Source organism: Choloepus didactylus, chromosome X (genome assembly GCF_015220235.1).
Source record: "Choloepus didactylus isolate mChoDid1 chromosome X, mChoDid1.pri, whole genome shotgun sequence".
NCBI classification, from domain to species: Eukaryota; Metazoa; Chordata; class Mammalia; order Pilosa; family Megalonychidae; genus Choloepus; species Choloepus didactylus.
Window position 1 is genome coordinate 151,856,648 of NC_051334.1, and position 17,816 is coordinate 151,874,463.

The window sequence follows — 17,816 nt, forward strand, 5'->3', positions numbered from 1 at the left end:
CATACCAAGATAAACAAAATCTGAAGGAGTTCATCACCAGTAGACCTGCCCTACAAGCAATACTAAAGGGAGTTCTTCAGACTGAAAGAAAAGGACACTAGAGAGTGGTAGATATTAATGGAAGAATTTAGGGGCAAAATAGGTATAAGATTTACAAAGAATAAAGAGCAAAATGACAGTAGAAAGTTCTGAATTATCAGCAGTTACTTTACATGTAATTAGATTAACCTCACCCATAAATTAGGCAGAGATTGGCAAAATGTATTAAAAATAACACAAATCAACCATATTCTGTTTAAAGGAGACTCACCTTAAATTCAAAGACATAGTAGACTGAAAGTGAAAGTATGGGAAAAAATACCATGCAAGCAGTAATCAAAAGAGGTATATATACTAATATAGAGAAGTAGTTGTATTACCATCAGATAAAACACAGGTTAAGTCAATAAGAGTTAAGGGGAACAAAGATGGTCATTGTATACTAATAAAGGGGTCAATTCAACAAGAAGACATAACAATTATAAATATATATGAACCTAACAGTAAAAAAGAAAAGACTTTTATGAAATGATCTTTAAAATGCCTAAGGAGAGGAAGGAAAATACAGAGAAAGAACCAAAGGATATCAGGAACACAATGAATGAACAGTATGAAAATCTTAGTAAAGGGAAAGAAATTTTGAAATTTGAAGCAAATACTGATAGATGTGAAGGGAGAAACTGACAGTTAAAAATTAATAGTAGGAAAATTTAATACCACACTTTTAATAATGAGCAGAGCATCTAGTCAGAAGATCAATAAGGAAATACAAGACCTGAAGGATATTCTAAACCAACTAGACCTAACAGGCATATACAGAACTCTACTCTAAACAAAAAAAGAATACACATTCTTCTCAAGTGCATAAGGATCATTCTGACTATATGTTATGTCACAATCAAGTCTCAATAAATTAAAATATATTGAAATCATACAATGAAAATTCTCCAACCAAAATGGAATGAAGCTGGAAATCAATAACAGAGGGAGAAATGGAAATTCCACAATTATGTGAAAATTAAATAACATATTATTAAACATCAAATTGGTTAAAAAATGAAATCACAAGCCAAATTAGAAAAGTCTAGAGATGAATGAAAATGAAAATACAACATACCAAAACTTAAGAGATGCAGCAAAAACATTGTTGAGAGAGAAAATTAGAGCTCTACATGTTATATTTAAAAAGAAGAAAGATCTCAAATCAGATACCTAACTTCAAAATTGGAAGAACTAGAGAAAGAAGAGCAAATTAGATTGAAAGCAAGTAGAAGGAAGGAAATAACAAAGATTAGAGTGGAGATAAACAAAATAGAGAGCAAAAACAAAAATAGAATCAACAGCCCCCAAATTTGGTTCTATGAAAAGATCAATAAAATTGTCAATCCTTTAGCTAGGCTGATGAAGGAAAAAAAGAGAGGACACAAATAATGACATTTGGAAATGAAAAGGGGGACATTAATACTGACTTCACTGAAGTAAAAATGGGTATAAAAGAATACTCTGAATGACTGTATGTCAAAACATTAGATAACTTAGATGAAATGGACAAGTTTTTAGAAACAAACTACCTACAGTAACTCAAAAAGAAATAGAAGATCTCAACAAACCAATAACTAGTAAAGAGATTGAATTTGTAATCAAAACATTCCCAAAAAAGAAAGCCCAGGACCAGATGGCTTCACAGGGGAATTTTACCAAACATTCCAAGAACAACACCAGTCTTGCTCAAAGTTCCAAATATTGAAGAGGAAGGAACACTCCCTAATTCATTCTATGAGACCAATGTCAACCTCATATTTTTGCCAGATAAAGATACCACAAGAAAAGAAAACTACAAACCAGTATCTCTTATGAATATCGATGCAAAAATCCCCAACAAAATGCCAGCAAACTGAACCTACCAGAACTTTTAAAGAATTATGCACCATGATCAAGTGGGGTTTGTCTCCAGTAATGGGAGGGTGGATCAACATAAGAAAATCAATTACTGTAATAAATCACATTAACACAATGAAGGAAAAAGCCACATGATCATCTGGATCACTACAGAAAAACTTTTGAAAAATCCAGCACCTCTTGTTGATAAACACACTTAGAAAACTAGGAATAGAAGGAAGTTTCCAACATGACAAAGGGCATATAGGAATTACCCACAGCTAACATCCTACTTAATGCTGAAAGACTTAAAACCATCCCTTACAGATCTGGAAGAAGACAAGGATGCACACTGTCACAGCTGTTATTCAACATTGTACTGGAAGTTCTAGCCAAAACAATTAGGCAAGAAAAAAAAGACATCCAAATTGGAAAGGAAGAAGTGAAACTCCCTGTTTGTAGATGATATGGTCCTATGTACAGAAAATCCTGAAAAATACACAACAAAGCTCCTAGAGCTGACAATGAATTCAGAAATGTAGAGGGGTACAAGATCAAAACCCAAAAATCAGTAGTGTTTCTATACACATCCAATGAACAATCAGAAGAATAAATCAAGAAAAAAATTCCATTTACAATAGCAACTAAAAGAATCAAATATCTAGGAATAAATTGAACCAATAATATAAAGGTCTTATACACAGAGAAGTACAAAACATTTCTAAAGGAGATCAAAGAAGACTTAAATAAATGGAAGGACATTCTGTGTTCATGGATTGAAAGACTACATTTTGTTAATATGTCAATTCTACCCAAAGTGATTTATAAAGTCTATGAAATCCCCACAAAAATTCCAAAAATCTTCTTTGCAGAAATGCAAAATCCAACCATCAAATTTATATGGAAGGGCAATGGGCTCTAAAAAGCCAAAGACATCCTGAAAAGGAAGAATGAAATTGGAGGATTCATACTTCTCAGTCTTAAAACTTATTACAGAGGCACAGTAATCCAAACAGCATGGCACCTATACAAGGAAGGGCATATAGACCAATAGAATTAAATTGAGAGTTCAGAAATCAACCCTCATATTTATGGCCAATTGAATTTTGACAAAGGAGCAAAGACCACTCAACTGGGAAAGTATAATCTCTTGAACAAATGGTGCTGTCAAAACTGGATCTCCATTAGCAAAAAAAGAAGGAGGACCCCTAACTCACAACTTCTACAAAACCAACTCGAAATGGATCAAGGACCTAAATATAAAATACAGAATTCTAGAACTCCTAGAAGAAAACTTAGGGAAACATATTCAGTACCTTGGGTTAGGCAATATCGCTTATACTTTACACCCAAAGCACAAGCAACAACAACAAAAATAGATAATTAGGACATCATCAAAATTAAAAACTTTTGTGCATCAAAGGATTCTATCATGAAACACAATGGGAGAAAATATTTGGAAACCATATATCTGATAAAAGTTCAATATCCAGATCATATAAAGAAATCCTTCAACTGCAACAACAACAACAAAAAAAAAACAAAATTAAAAATGGGCAAAGTCTTGAAATGATATCTTGACAAGGAAGATATGTAAATGACCAAATAGAATATGAAAAATTCTCAACAGCATTAGCCATTAGGGAAATACAAATCAAAACTACAATGAGATATTATGTCTCACCCAGTAGAATGGTTATTATCAAAAACACACACACACAGAAAATTACAAGTGTTGGAGAGGATGTGGAGAAAAGGAATACTCATTCATTGCTGGTGGGAATGTAAAATGTTGTAGCCACTGTGGAAGGCAGTTTGGCAGTTCTACAGAAAATTAAGTATAGAACAACTGTATGACCTGTCAATCCCAATACTAGGTTTATATCCAAAGAATTGAAAGCAGGGATTCAAACAGATATTTACACACTGATGTTTGTAGTGGCATTATTCACAATTGCCAAAAGATGGTGAAGCAACCCAAGTGGCCATCAACAGATGAATGGATAAACAGAATGTTGTATATACATGTAATGGAATATTATTCAGCTGTGAAAAGGAATGAAGTCCTGATACATGAGACAACATGGATGAATCTTGAAGTCATCATGTTGAGTGAAATAAGGCAGACTAAAAAGGACAAATATTGTATGATCTCACTGATTTGAAATAATTAGAATAATCAAAATCATAGAGTTAGACTCTAGAATATAGGTTATAGGTTACCACAGTACAGGGTGGAGATAGGGAATAAGGAGATAAGGCTTAAAATGCATGGAGTTCCTAATTGGAAGGATGGAAATGGTTTAGTAGTGGATGGTGGTGATTGTATCATAACATAGTTAGCATAACTAACAGTATTGAAATATATATCTGAATGTGTTTAAAATCAAAATATTCAGTTTCATATATGGTAATAGAATAAAAATTCTTTAAAAATAGTTAGTATGGAACAACTCTTGAAAGAGGTAATATCTTGAACACAGTTCTCACACATTCAAGATCATTTTGCTTAACATAAAATAATGCCTAGTAATGCAAGTTGAAAACTTATTTTGGTAAATTAGCTATGTATTTCAAATGATAGATGCTCCAGAAATTTGGCAAGAGAATGTTTGAAGCCCACTTATTGTTGATCCATGAAAAAACTCTTTATAGAAAGATTACAAATGGAGAACAACTTCTCTATGTTATACTCTGACTGAGATAGTCTCAAAAAGGAAGTTGTCCATATTACCCTTTCTGGCTTAATCAATTAGTAAACAGATCCAAATTAAAATTCTTCAGAAATATACCCTAAAAATGGTGTAGAACTGGGGAGTTTTACTGAAACTAGTCACAAAGACTTTGTAAAAGATAGTCTTTAAGCTGGCTTGAATTGAAACTTCTTTTGCCCTTCTCATCAATCAGTTTCATTCCATACACTAGAGACAAATTACCATCGTAATAAGTTTGTATAGTGACCAATAGTAAGTACGTATTTCTTCTGAGGTCCTCGGTTTTTGTGAACTTAGAGAATGTTACTCAAAACATTTTTCAGAGCTAGAGAGAAGAAACTCTCCAAGTGGGCCAAGTTTGAGGAAAGAGCTCTTTGGACACTCATCATGGACTTTTAAATATGAATTCTCTTTATAAGAAAGCATTAAATCCTAGAGAAGACTTCCAATATGTGGTAACAGGAAGCAAATTTACTTTCCTTCCTGAAACAACAACAAAAACAAAATAAACCAGACAAAATAATGAAATGATGACTTTCAGACACTGGGCAACAGGCAATGAAGGACAGTGATGCCTGAGAGATGGGAAACAAATGAAGTGATCCCTATGATTGTACCATCTTATTCTCTGCAAAGAGTTTCCAGAACTTAATACAGGGAAGTGGGGCATAGGCAGAACCTGCTGGTCTCTCTGAGTCAAAGAGATGGAGCTGATAGCCTGGAAAGGCCAAGGCAGCTATCATTTTCAGTGCAGAGTACACTGAAGAGGAGATAGCTGCACAGAGAGAGAACTCTGGATATCTGCAGAAGATCCTCCTGGTTTATTCATTTGAGATTTGTACATTGTATGCATATGAAGAAACCACCTCAGACTAGAGAAGGAAACACTTGAAAGGATAAAAGAAAACAACTTCTGAATATCAAACAGGGCTGGAAATAGTCCCTGTTTTCAACAACAATAATTGAAAACTTCATAATCCGTGAACATTGAGTACAGTACTCAGAAAGGTTTTGCTTGTTAGTGGGGCAAAATTAGACCTAGACCAAATGACCAAATATTGCTATGAATTCACCTATTAAAGCTTAATAGAAAGACCCAAAAGGATAAAACAGTTGCCAAGAAATTTAAAATGAAACAGAACAAAATAACAAAATTCTTTTTCTTTCTTTCTTTCTTTCTTTCTTTTTTTCTTTCTTTCTTTCTTCTCTCTCTCTCTCTCTCTATATATATATATATATATATATATATATATATATGTACACACACACACACACACATATATATATATACTATATATTATAAATACAAAACTATCCACACCATAAAGGTTAACTTCAAAATGCCTGTCATCTAATCTGGCATCCAATCAAAAATTACTAGACATGCAAAGAACCTGGAAAATATAATCCATAATGAGGATAAAATATTAATCAGAAACTGATGAAAACATGACACAGAAAATGGCCTTATTAGACATAAACAGAGATATGGAATATATTTTTAATAACCCAATTCAAATTCTAGAGCTGACACCTACAATGTCTGCAAAAAATAGGCTGAATGGATTAAAGGTAGATTGAAAATATCTCAGGCAAAGTGTATTTCATATAAAGGAATAGTAACAAGAATAATGAAGATCATTTCATAATGACAAAAAAAATCAGTTCATCAAGGTTCAAAAAAATCCAAAGCATTTGTTGGACTAGTTACAGAGCTTTAAATTGCATAAGGCAAAAAGTGATAAAACTGAAAAAAGAAATGGACAAACAAAAATTATAGTAGGAGAATTTAACACCACTCTGTGAATAATAGATGAAACAAATAGAAAATCATTAAGGATATAAAAGACTTTGGCAACTTTCTTAAAGAACTTGATCTAATTGAAATTTATAGAATATCATCCAACAACAAAAGAATACACTTTCTTTTTAAGTGCACATAGAATATTTACCAAGAAAGACCACATTCTAGGCAATAAAATAAGTCTCAATAAATTTGTAGGAATTCAAGTAATAACAAGAATGCTGTCTGACAATAACGGAAATAAATTTAAAAATCAGTAGCAGAAAGATTTCTGGGAAATCCTCAAATATTTGGAAACTAACACAATTCAAAATAACCTAAGGGTCACAGAAGAAATAAAAAAGGGGAATTAGAAAGTATTTTGAAATGAATGAAAATGAAAACACACATAGCAAAATTTGTTGTATGCAGTGAAAGCAGTTTTTAGAGGAAAGTATTAGCAGTAAAGCCTTATAGAAAACAATACTCGCCATTTCTATTTAACCTCATAAGGGAAGCTTTAGCCAGTGCTATATGGCAAATAGAAAAAACTAAAGGAATCAAAATTGGAAAAGAAATTTGACTTTATTTGCAGACGACATAATTGTCTAGGTAGAAAATCCTACAGAATCTACAAAAAAAGCTATTGGAAATAAGTTTAGTGAGGTTACAGGATATAAAATCAATATAAGAAAATCAAGGGTATTTCTATATACTAGCAATAAACATTTTCAAGTTGAAATTATGGAAAAACATGATTCACAATAGCCTCAAAAATATAAAACATTTAAGGAAAAATCTGAGAAAAGACATGTAAGACCTGTATGATGAAAACTACAAACATTGCTGGAAGAAATTAAAGAAGACCTAAATAACTGGAGTTTATATATATATATATATATATATATAATCTGCTCATAGATTACTAGGTTCCATATTTTTAAGATAACAATTCTCTCCAAAGTGATTTAAAGTTAAATCCCAATCAAAATCCCAACAGGCTTTTTTGTAGAAGTTGACAAGTTTGTTCTTAAATTCATAAGCAGCTGCAAAGGACTTAGGATAGCCAAAATAAATTTGTTTTTAGCATTAAAAATGTTACCTTTTATTAATGTTATTAAGATGATCATTACTATCCTGCTTGGAATTTGATGAGAATGGCCAATAAAGAATATTCTTATTTTACATAATTTTTGAAAATATTTCTTTTTTTATTAGAGAAGTTGTAGCTTTTCACAAAATCATACATAAAATACAGGGTTCCCATACACCGTCTTATTATTAACACCTTGCATTGGTGTGGCACATTTGTCATAATTGATGAAAGCACATTTTTATAATTGTACTATCAACTACATTCCATGGTTTAGCTTAAGGTTCACTGTTTGTGCTTTGATGTGCCATGGAGTTTTAAATTTCTTTTATTGTAGTTATATACAATCTAAAATTTCTGCTTTTACTCACATTCAAGTATATAATTCAGAACTGCTGATTACATCCACAATGTTTTGTTACCATCACCACCATCCATTACCAAAATTTTCCATCATACCAAATAGAAACTCTGTATACTTTAAGGTTTAACTCTCTATTCCTTACACCGAATCTGAACCCTGGAAACCTAGATATAGATTCTGACTATATGAGATTACTTATTCTAGTTATATCATGTTAGTGAGTTCATGCAATATATGTACTTTCATATCTGGCTTATTTGACTCAACATGTTGTCTTGAAGGCACACACATGTTGTCACATGTATCAGAACTTAATTGCTTTTTATAGTTGAATAATATTCCGTTGTATGTATATACCACATTTTGTTTACCCATTCATCGCTCAGTGGACAATGATGGACATTGGGTTGCTTCCATCTTTGGGCAATTGTAAGTAATGCCACCATGAACATCAGTGTATAAATAATTATTTGAGTCCCTGCTTACAATTCTTTGGGCTGTATACCTATAAGTGGGATTGCTGAGTCATATGGTAATGCTATACTTAACTTTCTGAGGAACCACCAAACTATCTTCCACAGCAGCTGCATCATTTTGCATTACCACCAACAACGAATGTGAGGTCCTATTTACTCCAAATCTTCTACAACACTTGTAATTTTCCGTTTCTTTAGAGTAGTCATTCTACTAGGTATGAAATGGTATTTCATTGTGGTTTTGATTTGCATGTCCCTAATGACTAATGATGTTGAGCATATTTTCATGTGCATTTTGGTCATTTGTGTAACTTCTTTAGGGAAATGCCTATTCAAGTCTGTTGCTCAATTTTTAATTGGGTTTTCTGTTTTTCTTTTTCTTGTTGAGTTGAAGGATTATTTTATATATTCCGGATATTATTAAGCCTTTATTGGACATGTGGCTTCCAAATATTTTCTCTTATTGTGTAGGTTGCCATTTTGCTTATATCATAAAGTCCTTTGATGCAAAAAATTTTTAATTTGATGAAGTCCCAATTATTTATTTATTTGTTTTTCTTTTGTTGCTTGTTCTTTGGGTATAAAGTAGAAGAGACCATTGCCTAACATAAGATGCTGAATATGCTTCCCTAAGTTTTCTTCTAGGAATTTTATAATTCTGTCTCTTATATTTAGGCCTCTGATCCATTTTTAGTTGATTTTTGTATATGGTGTCACTGTCCACTGTCATTATTTTACAAGTGGAGATCCAGTTTTCCCACCATCATTTGTTGAAGAGGCTCTTCTTTCTCAATTGAGTGGTCTCTGCCCCTTGTCAAAATCAGTTGGCTATAAATATGAAGGTTGATTTTTGAACTCTTGACTCAATTCCCTGGTCCATATGTCTGTTCTTGTGCCAGTAACATGCTGTTTTGATTACCATGCTTTTCTAATAAATTTTAAGATCATGTAGTATCAGTCTTCCAACTTTGTTCTACTTTTTCAAGATGGCCTTGGCTATTCAGAGCCACTTACCCTTCAATATAAATTTGATGATTGGCATTTCCATTTCTGCAAAGAAGGACTTTGGAATATTGATTGGGATTGTGTTGAATCTATGAATCCCTTTGGGTAGAATTGACAACTTAACAATATTTAGTCTTTCTATCCATGAACACTGAATGTCCTTCCATTATTTTTGTCTTCTTTGATGTCTTTTAGCAATGTTTTGTAGTTTTCTGTGTACAGGTCCTTCACATTCCTGTTTAGATTTATTCCCAGATATTTGATTCTTTTAGTTGCTATTGTAAATGGAATTTTTTTCTTGATTTCTTCTTCCATTGTTCACTACAAGTGTATAGAAACACTACTGATTTTGGGGTATTGATCTTGTACCCTGCCAATTTGATGTCTCATTTATTAGCTCTAGGAGTTTTGTTGTGGATTTTTCAGGAGTTTCTGTACATAAGGTCATGTCATCTGCAAATAGGGAAAGTTTCATGCATTCCTTTTCAATATGGATGCCTTTTACTTCTTTTTCTTGCCAAACTGCCCTGGCTAGCACTTCCTGTACAATGTTGAATAGCTGCTGTGACAGTGTGCATCCTTGACTTGTTCCTGATTTTAGATGCCTTCAATCTTTCACCATTAAGTATGATGTTAGCTTTGGGTTTTTCATATTTGCCATGTATGATGTTGAGGAAGTTTTCTACTATTCCTAGTTTTCTAAATGGTTTTTTCAAGAAGTGGTGCTGGATTTTGCCAAATACTTTCTGTATGCCAGTTTAAATGATCATGTGTTTTTTCCCCACTTATGTTAATGTAGTGTGTTACATTAATTGATTTTCTCATGTTTACCCACCCTTGCATGACTGGTATAAAACCCTCTTAAACATGGTGTATAACTTTTTTAATGTGCTGATGGATTCAGTTTGCTACAATTTTGTTGATGATTTTTGAATCTATGCTCAGAAGTGTTATCTTTATCTGGCATTGGTAAAAGGGTGATGTTGGCATCATAGAAAGAATTCGGTAATGCTCCCTCCTCCTCAATATTTTGGGAAGGATTTGAGCAGGACCGATGTTAATTCTTCTTGCAATGTTTGGTAAAATTCCCCTGTGAGGCCATCTGCTCCTGGGTGTTTCTTTGTTAGAAGGTATTTGATTACTGATTCAACCTCTTTACTAGTTATTGAATTGTTGAGATCTTCTATGTCTTCTTGAGTCTGTGTAGGTAGCTTGTTTCTAGGAATTTGTCCATTTCATCTAGGTTATCTAATTTTTTGTCATATAATTATTCATAGTGTCCTTTTATACTCCTTTGTACTTCAGTAGGGTCAGTAATAATGCCCCCTTTTCATTTATGATTTTTGTTATTTGTGTCTTCTGTCTTCTTTTTCTTGGTGAATCTGGCTAAAAGTTTGTCAATTTTATTGATCTTTTCAAAGAACCAACTTTTGGTTTTGTTGATCTCCTCTATAGTTTTCTATTGTTTATTTCACTTATCTCTGCTCTAATCTTTGGCATTTCCTGTCTTCTGCTTGCTTTATGTTTAGTTTACTCTTCTTGTCTTGTTCTTCCAGGTTTGAGGTTAGGTCTCTGATTTGAAATCTTTCTTCTTTTTTTAATGTAAGCATTTAGAGGTATAAATTTCCCTCTCATTACTGTCTTTGTTGCATCCCATAAGTACTGGTATGCTTTATTTTTACTTTCATTTGCCTCAAGATATTTTCTAATTTTGATTGTGATTTCCTTTTAACCCATTGGTTTTTTGAAAAGTATGCTGTTTAATTTCCATATATTGGTGAATTTTTCATTTCTCCCTTTGTTCTTGATTTTCAGCTTGATTCCATTTCGGTCAATGAGGATACATTTTGTTATTTATTTTTTTTTAATTTATTGAGACTTGTTTTGTGACCTAACATATGGTTTATCCTGAGGAATGATCCATGTGCACTAGAGAAGAATGTGTATTCTTTTTTGTTGTTCTTTGTTTGGAGAAGTGTTCTGTATATGTGTGTCAGGTCTGGTTGGTTTAGGGTATTGTTCAAGACTTGTATTTCTTTATTGATCTACTGTCTAGGTGTTGTATCCTTTATGGAACATGGTGTATTGAAATCTCCTACTATTAACATAAAACCAGCTATTTCCCCTCAACTATTTTAGCATTTACTCCTTATATTTTGGGACTCTACTATTAGATGCATATATATTTATAATTGGTACATCCTCTTGTCTCCATGTTGAATTGACACCTTTATCATTATATAACTATCTTTGTCCCTCATAATATTTTTTACCTATAATATATTTAATCTGATATTATAGTTATCCCAGCTGTCTTTTGGTTACTGCTTGCATGACATATTTTTTTCATCCTTTCACTTTCTACCTACTTATGTCTTTGAATTTAAAGTGAGTCTCCTGTAAACATCATATAGTTGGATGATGTTACTTTTAATCCATTCAGCCAATCTCTGCAAATTGACTGGGGAGTTTAATCTATTTACATTTAAAGTCACTACTTATAATGAGGGACTTTCTTCTGTCATTTTGCTATTTAGTCTTTGTAATTCATGTATATTTTTTGCCCCTCATTTATTCTGTTAATGTCTACTTTCATACATATTTGATTTTTTGTGTTGTATCATATTGAGCCCCTTCTCATTTATATCTGGATATATTTTTCATATATTTTCATTGTGATTGCCATGGGATTAAAATTTCACATCCTAAATATATAACAATCATATTTGATTTCATTTCAACTTCCATAAAAATACACTCTTCCTATACCACTCTATCTCCCCATCATTTTTGTACTCATAACAAATTATATTTTTGTATACTGAATGTCCAAAACCATAGATTTATCATTACTTTTTACACATTTGCATTTTAGCACCTGTAGGAAGAAGGGGAGTTACATCCCCAAATTACAATAATACTGCATTTATAATTACCCAAATGGTTACTTTTACTGGAAGTCTTTATTTCTTTGTACCTCTGAACCACACTCTGGTGTCCTTTCCTTTCAGTCTGAAGAACTACCTTTAGCATTGCTTGTAAGGGAGGTCTAGAGATGACAAACTCCCTCAGTTTTTGTTTCTCTTGGTGTATCTTAATGTCTCCCTCATTTTTTTTTTTAATCATCATTTTATTGAGATATATTCACATACCACGCAGTCATACAAAACAAATTGTACTTTTGATTGTTTACAGTACCATTACATAGTTGTACATTCATCACCTAAATCAATCCCTGACACCTTCATTAGCACACACACAAAAATAACAAGAATAATAATTAGAGTGAAAAAGAGCAATTGAAGTAAAAAAGAACACTGGGTACCTTTGTCTGTTTGTTTCCTTCCCCTACTTTTCTACACATCCATCCATAAACTAGACAAAGTGGAGTTTGGTCCTTATGGCTTTCCCAATCCCATTGTCACCCCTCATAAGCTACATTTTTATACAACTGTCTTCGAGATTCATGGGTTCTGGGTTGTAGTTTGATAGTTTCAGGTATCCACCACCAGCTACCCCAATTCTTTAGAACCTAAAAAGGTTGTCTAAAGTGTGCGTAAGAGTGCCCACCAGAGTGATCTCTCAGCTCGTTTTGGAATCTCTCTGCCACTGAAGCTTATTTCATTTCCTTTCACATCCCCCTTTTGGTCAAGAAGATGTTCTCCGTCCCACGATGCCGGGTCTACATTCCTCCCCGGGAGTCTTTTTCCACGTTGCCAGGGAGATTCACTCCCCTGGGTGTCTGATCCCACGTAGGGGGGAGGGCAGTGATTTCACCTTTCAAGTTGGCTTAGCCAGAGAGAGAGGGCCACATTTCAGCAACAAAGAGGCATTCCGGAGGAGACTCTTAGGCACAAATATAGGGAGGCCTAGCCTCTCCTTTGCAGCAACCGTCTTCCCAAGGGTAAAACTTATGGTAGAGGGCTCAACCCATCAAACCACCAGTCCCCTATGTCTGTGGTCATGTTAGCAACCATGGAGGTGGGGTAGGTGAATACCCCTGCATTCTCCACAGGCTCCTCAAGGGGGCACTACATCTTTTATTTTTTTCCTTGTTTTTCTTTCTTTTTTTTTTTTTTAACTTTCCCTTCTTTTTTAAATCAACTGTATGAAAAAAAAAGTTAAAAAGAAAACAAACATACAATAAAAGAACATTTCAAAGAGACCATATCAAGGGGGTAAGAAAAAGACAACTAACCTAAGATAACTGCTTAACTTCCAACATGTTCCTACTTTACCCCAAGAAAGTTACATAATATAGCAACATTTCTGTGAACTTGTTCCTACTATATCCATCAGAAATTAACAGACCATAGTCATTTCTGGGCATCCCAAGAACGTTAAATAGCTTATCTGTTCTTCTTGGATTATTGTTCCCCCTTCCTTAATTGCTCTCTACTGCTAGTTCCCCTACATTCTACATTATAAACCATTTGTTTTACATTTTTCAAAGTTCACATTAGTGGTAGCATATAATATTTCTCTTTTTGTGCCTGGCTTATTTCGCTCAGCATTATGTCTTCAAGGTTCATCCATGTTGTCATATGTTTCACCAGATCGTTCCTTCTTACTGCCGCGTAGTATTCCATCGTGTGTATATACCACATTTTATTTATCCACTCATCTGTTGAAGGACATTTGGGTTGTTTCCATCTCTTGGCAATTGTGAATAATGCTGCTATGAACATTGGCGTGCAGATATCTGTTCGTGTCACTGCTTTCCGATCTTCCGGGTATATACCGAGAAGTGCAATCGCTGGATCGAATGGTAACTCTATATCTAGTTTTCTAAGGAACTGCCAGACTGACTTCCAGAGTGGCTGAACCATTATACAGTCCCACCAACAATGAATAAGAGTTCCAATTTCTCCACATCCCCTCCAGCATTTGTAGTTTCCTGTTTGTTTAATGGCAGCCATTCTAACCGGTGTTAGATGGTATCTCATTGTGGTCTTAATTTGCATCTCTCTAATAGCTAGTGAAGCTGAACATTTTTTCATGTGTTTCTTGGCCATTTGTATTTCCTCTTCAGAGAACTGTCTTTTCATATCTTTTGCCCATTTTATAATTGGGCTGTCTGTACTATTGTCATTGAGTTGTAGGATTTCTTTGTATATGCAAGATATCAGTCTTTTGTCAGATACATGGTTTCCAAAAATTTTTTCCCATTGAGTTGGCTGCCTCTTTACCTTTTTGAGAAATTCCTTTGAGGTGCAGAAACTTCTAAGCTTGAGGAGTTCCCATTTATCTATTTTCTCTTTTGTTGCTTGTGCTTTGGGTGTAAAGTCTAGGAAGTGGCCGCCTAATACAAGGTCTTGAAGATGTTTTCCTACATTATCTTCTAGGAGTTTTATGGTACTTTCTTTTATACTGAGATCTTTGGTCCATTTTGAGTTAATTTTTGTGTAGGGGGTGAGGTAGGGGTCCTCTTTCATTCTTTTGGATATGGCTATCCAACTCTCCCAGCCCCATTTGTTGAAAAGACCATTATGGCTCAGTTCAGTGACTTTGGGGGCCTTATCAAAGATCAGTCGGCCATAGATCTGAGGGTCTATCTCCGAATTCTCAATTCGATTCCATTGATCTATATGTCTATCTTTGTGCCAGTACCATGCTGTTTTGGCAACTGTGGCTTTATAATAAGCTTCAAAGTCAGGGAGTGTAAGTCCTCCCACTTCGTTTTTCTTTTTTAGAGTGTCTTTAGCAATTCGAGGCATCTTCCCTTTCCAAATAAATTTGATAACTAGCTTTTCCAAGTCTGCAATTAGGTTGTTGGAATTTTGATTGGGATTGCATTGAATCCGTAGATGAGTTTGGGTAGAATTGACATCTTAATGACATTTAGCCTTCCTATCCATGAACATGGAATATTTTTCCATCTTTTAAGGTCCCCTTCTATTTCTTTTAGTAGAGTTATGTAGTTTTCTTTGTATAGGTCTTTTACATCTTTGGTTAAGTTTATTCCTAGGTACTTGATTTTTTTAGTTGCTATTGAAAATGGTATCTTTTTCTTGAGTGTCTCTTCAGTTTGTTCATTTCTAGCATATAGAAACATTACTGACTTATGTGCATTAATCTTGTATCCTGCTACTTTGCTAAATTTGTTTATTAGCTCTAGTAGGTGTATCATTGATTTCTCAGGGTTTTCTAGATATAAGATCATATCATCTGCAAACAATGACAGTTTTACTTCTTCTTTTCCAATTTGGATGCCTTTTATTTCTTTGTCTTGCCGGATTGCCCTGGCTAGCACTTCCAGCACAATGTTGAATAACAGTGGTGACAGCGGGCATCCTTGTCTTGTTCCTGATCTTAGAGGGAAGGCTTTCAGTCTCTCACCATTGAGTACTATGCTGGCTGTGGGTTTTTCATATATGCTCTTTATCATGTTGAGGAAGTTTCCTTCAATTCCTACCTTTTGAAGTGTTTTTATCAAAAACGGATGTTGGATTTTGTCAAATGCTTTTTCAGCATCTATTGAGATGATCAATTGATTTTTCCCTTTCGAGTTTTTAATGTGTTGTAATACATTGATTGTTTTTCTTATGTTGAACCATCCTTGCATGCCTGGAATGAACCCCACTTGGTCATGGTGTATGATTTTTTTAATGCGTCTTTGGATTCGATTTGCAAGTATTTTGTTGAGGATTTTTGCATCTATATTCATTAGGGAGATTGGCCGGTAGTTTTCCTTTTTTGTAGCATCTTTGCCTGGTTTTGGTATTAGATTGATGTTAGCTTCGTAAAATGAGTTAGGTAGTGTTCCATTTTTTTCAATGTTTTGAAAGAGTTTGAGTAAGATTGGTGTCAGTTCTTTCTGGAAAGTTTGGTAGAATTCCCCTGTGAAGCCATCTGGCCCTGGGCATTTATTTGTGGGAAGATTTTTGATGACTGATTGGATCTCTTTGCTTGTGATGGGTTGGTTGAGGTCTTCTATTTCTTCTCTGGTCAGTCTAGGTTGTTCATATGTTTCCAGGAAATTGTCCATTTCTTCTACATTATCCAGTTCCCTCATTTTTGAAAGAAAATCTCCCTGGATATAAATTTCTCAGTTGGCAATTGTTTTCTTTCAGCACTTTAAGTATTTCAACTCACTGCCTTCTTGCTTCCATGATTTCTGATGAGAAAATTGACACTCAAACTAATTGGGACTCCCTTGTACATAACACAGTACCTTTCTCTTGCAACTTTTAGAAATTTCTTTTGTTCTTTGAATTTGACAGTTTATCACTATGTGTCAATGCATATTTTTCTTCAAGTTTATCCCATTTGATGTTCTTTGGGATTCTTGGATGTGCTTATTAATTCTTTTGTTAAGTTTGGGAAGTTCTCTGTCATTATTTCATTGAATATTCCTTCTTCTCTCTTTCTTCTCCTTCTGAGAATCCCATAATGTGTATATTGTTACACTTGAGGCTATTTTTTTTCCTTTTTATGTGTTTTTTTTTCTTTCTGCTCCTCAACCTGACTCATTTCAATTGTTTTGTATTCAAGTTTACTGATTCTTTCTTCTCCAAGCTCCAATATGCTGTCAAAACTGTCCTGGGAATTTTTTATTTCAGTTATTGTGACCATTCACCTCAGGCATTTCTTATGCTGATCTCTTAGCCTCAAGCTGCTTTTGCCTGGAGAGCAAATTCTGGGAGAGGGGCCCACTGGAGAGAAGTTTCCAAATTCAGTCTTTTCCAACCATAGCAAGGTAAAGGACCCACCAAAGGAGTGCCTACTAGCTCCACTGCTCTGGGGAGGGGATGGGAGAGGAGTCAGGAAGGGTGCCAGGACTTTCTTTTTTAACTATTGTTTTTTATTTTTTTATTAGAGAAGTTGTGGGTTTACAAATCAATCATGCATAAAATACAGGATTCCCATATACTACCCTGTTACTGACACCTTATATTGGTGTGCTACATTTGGTACAATTGATGAAAGCACATTTTTATAATTGTACTTTTCCACAACTTCCCAAACTGTACTTTCAGCATGTGCCTATCAAATGCAGCCCTTTCAACTGTCTTCTGCAGTTCTGAAGAAGTGTACTGTCTTTAAGTCTCTTTTGACACCTTTGTCCAGGGAGGGTTGGTAAAGTGGCTGACCTGAAGGCTGGACCCCCAGTGATCTGAAGTAGCTAACCAAAAGCAATTATCAGTGGTTGGCAGTGCCCCACCCCCAGATCTTGGGAAAGTGGATTTTTATGTCTCTCTCTGTAACCAGCAAGCTATGCTAAGGACTGGACCCCACTGTGGCATGCTGTGAGAGTGGGGGATGGATGATGGTTTCTAGTAGGTGAAAGAAGAAATTTACTGGTATTTACCAGCCTCTTCCTCCCATTCTTTCCTGGATGCTGTGCAGTGTTCTATTGGACTCCAGAGTTCCTGCCCATTTAATAGTTGTTCTGGTGGAGGGAATGATTCCTGGAGCTTCCTATTCCATGGTCTTCCCACAATTCCTTTACCAAAAAAAATTG

General features: G+C 34.4%; 1 protein-coding gene across 1 annotated transcript in view; it reads right to left on the reverse strand.

The window, feature by feature from the left end:
• The window catches only part of LOC119522743 (teneurin-1-like), a 109,783-nt gene that overhangs the window by 23,474 nt on the left and 68,493 nt on the right, over window positions 1–17,816 (reverse strand). The gene's annotated exons all lie outside the window — the stretch shown is intronic.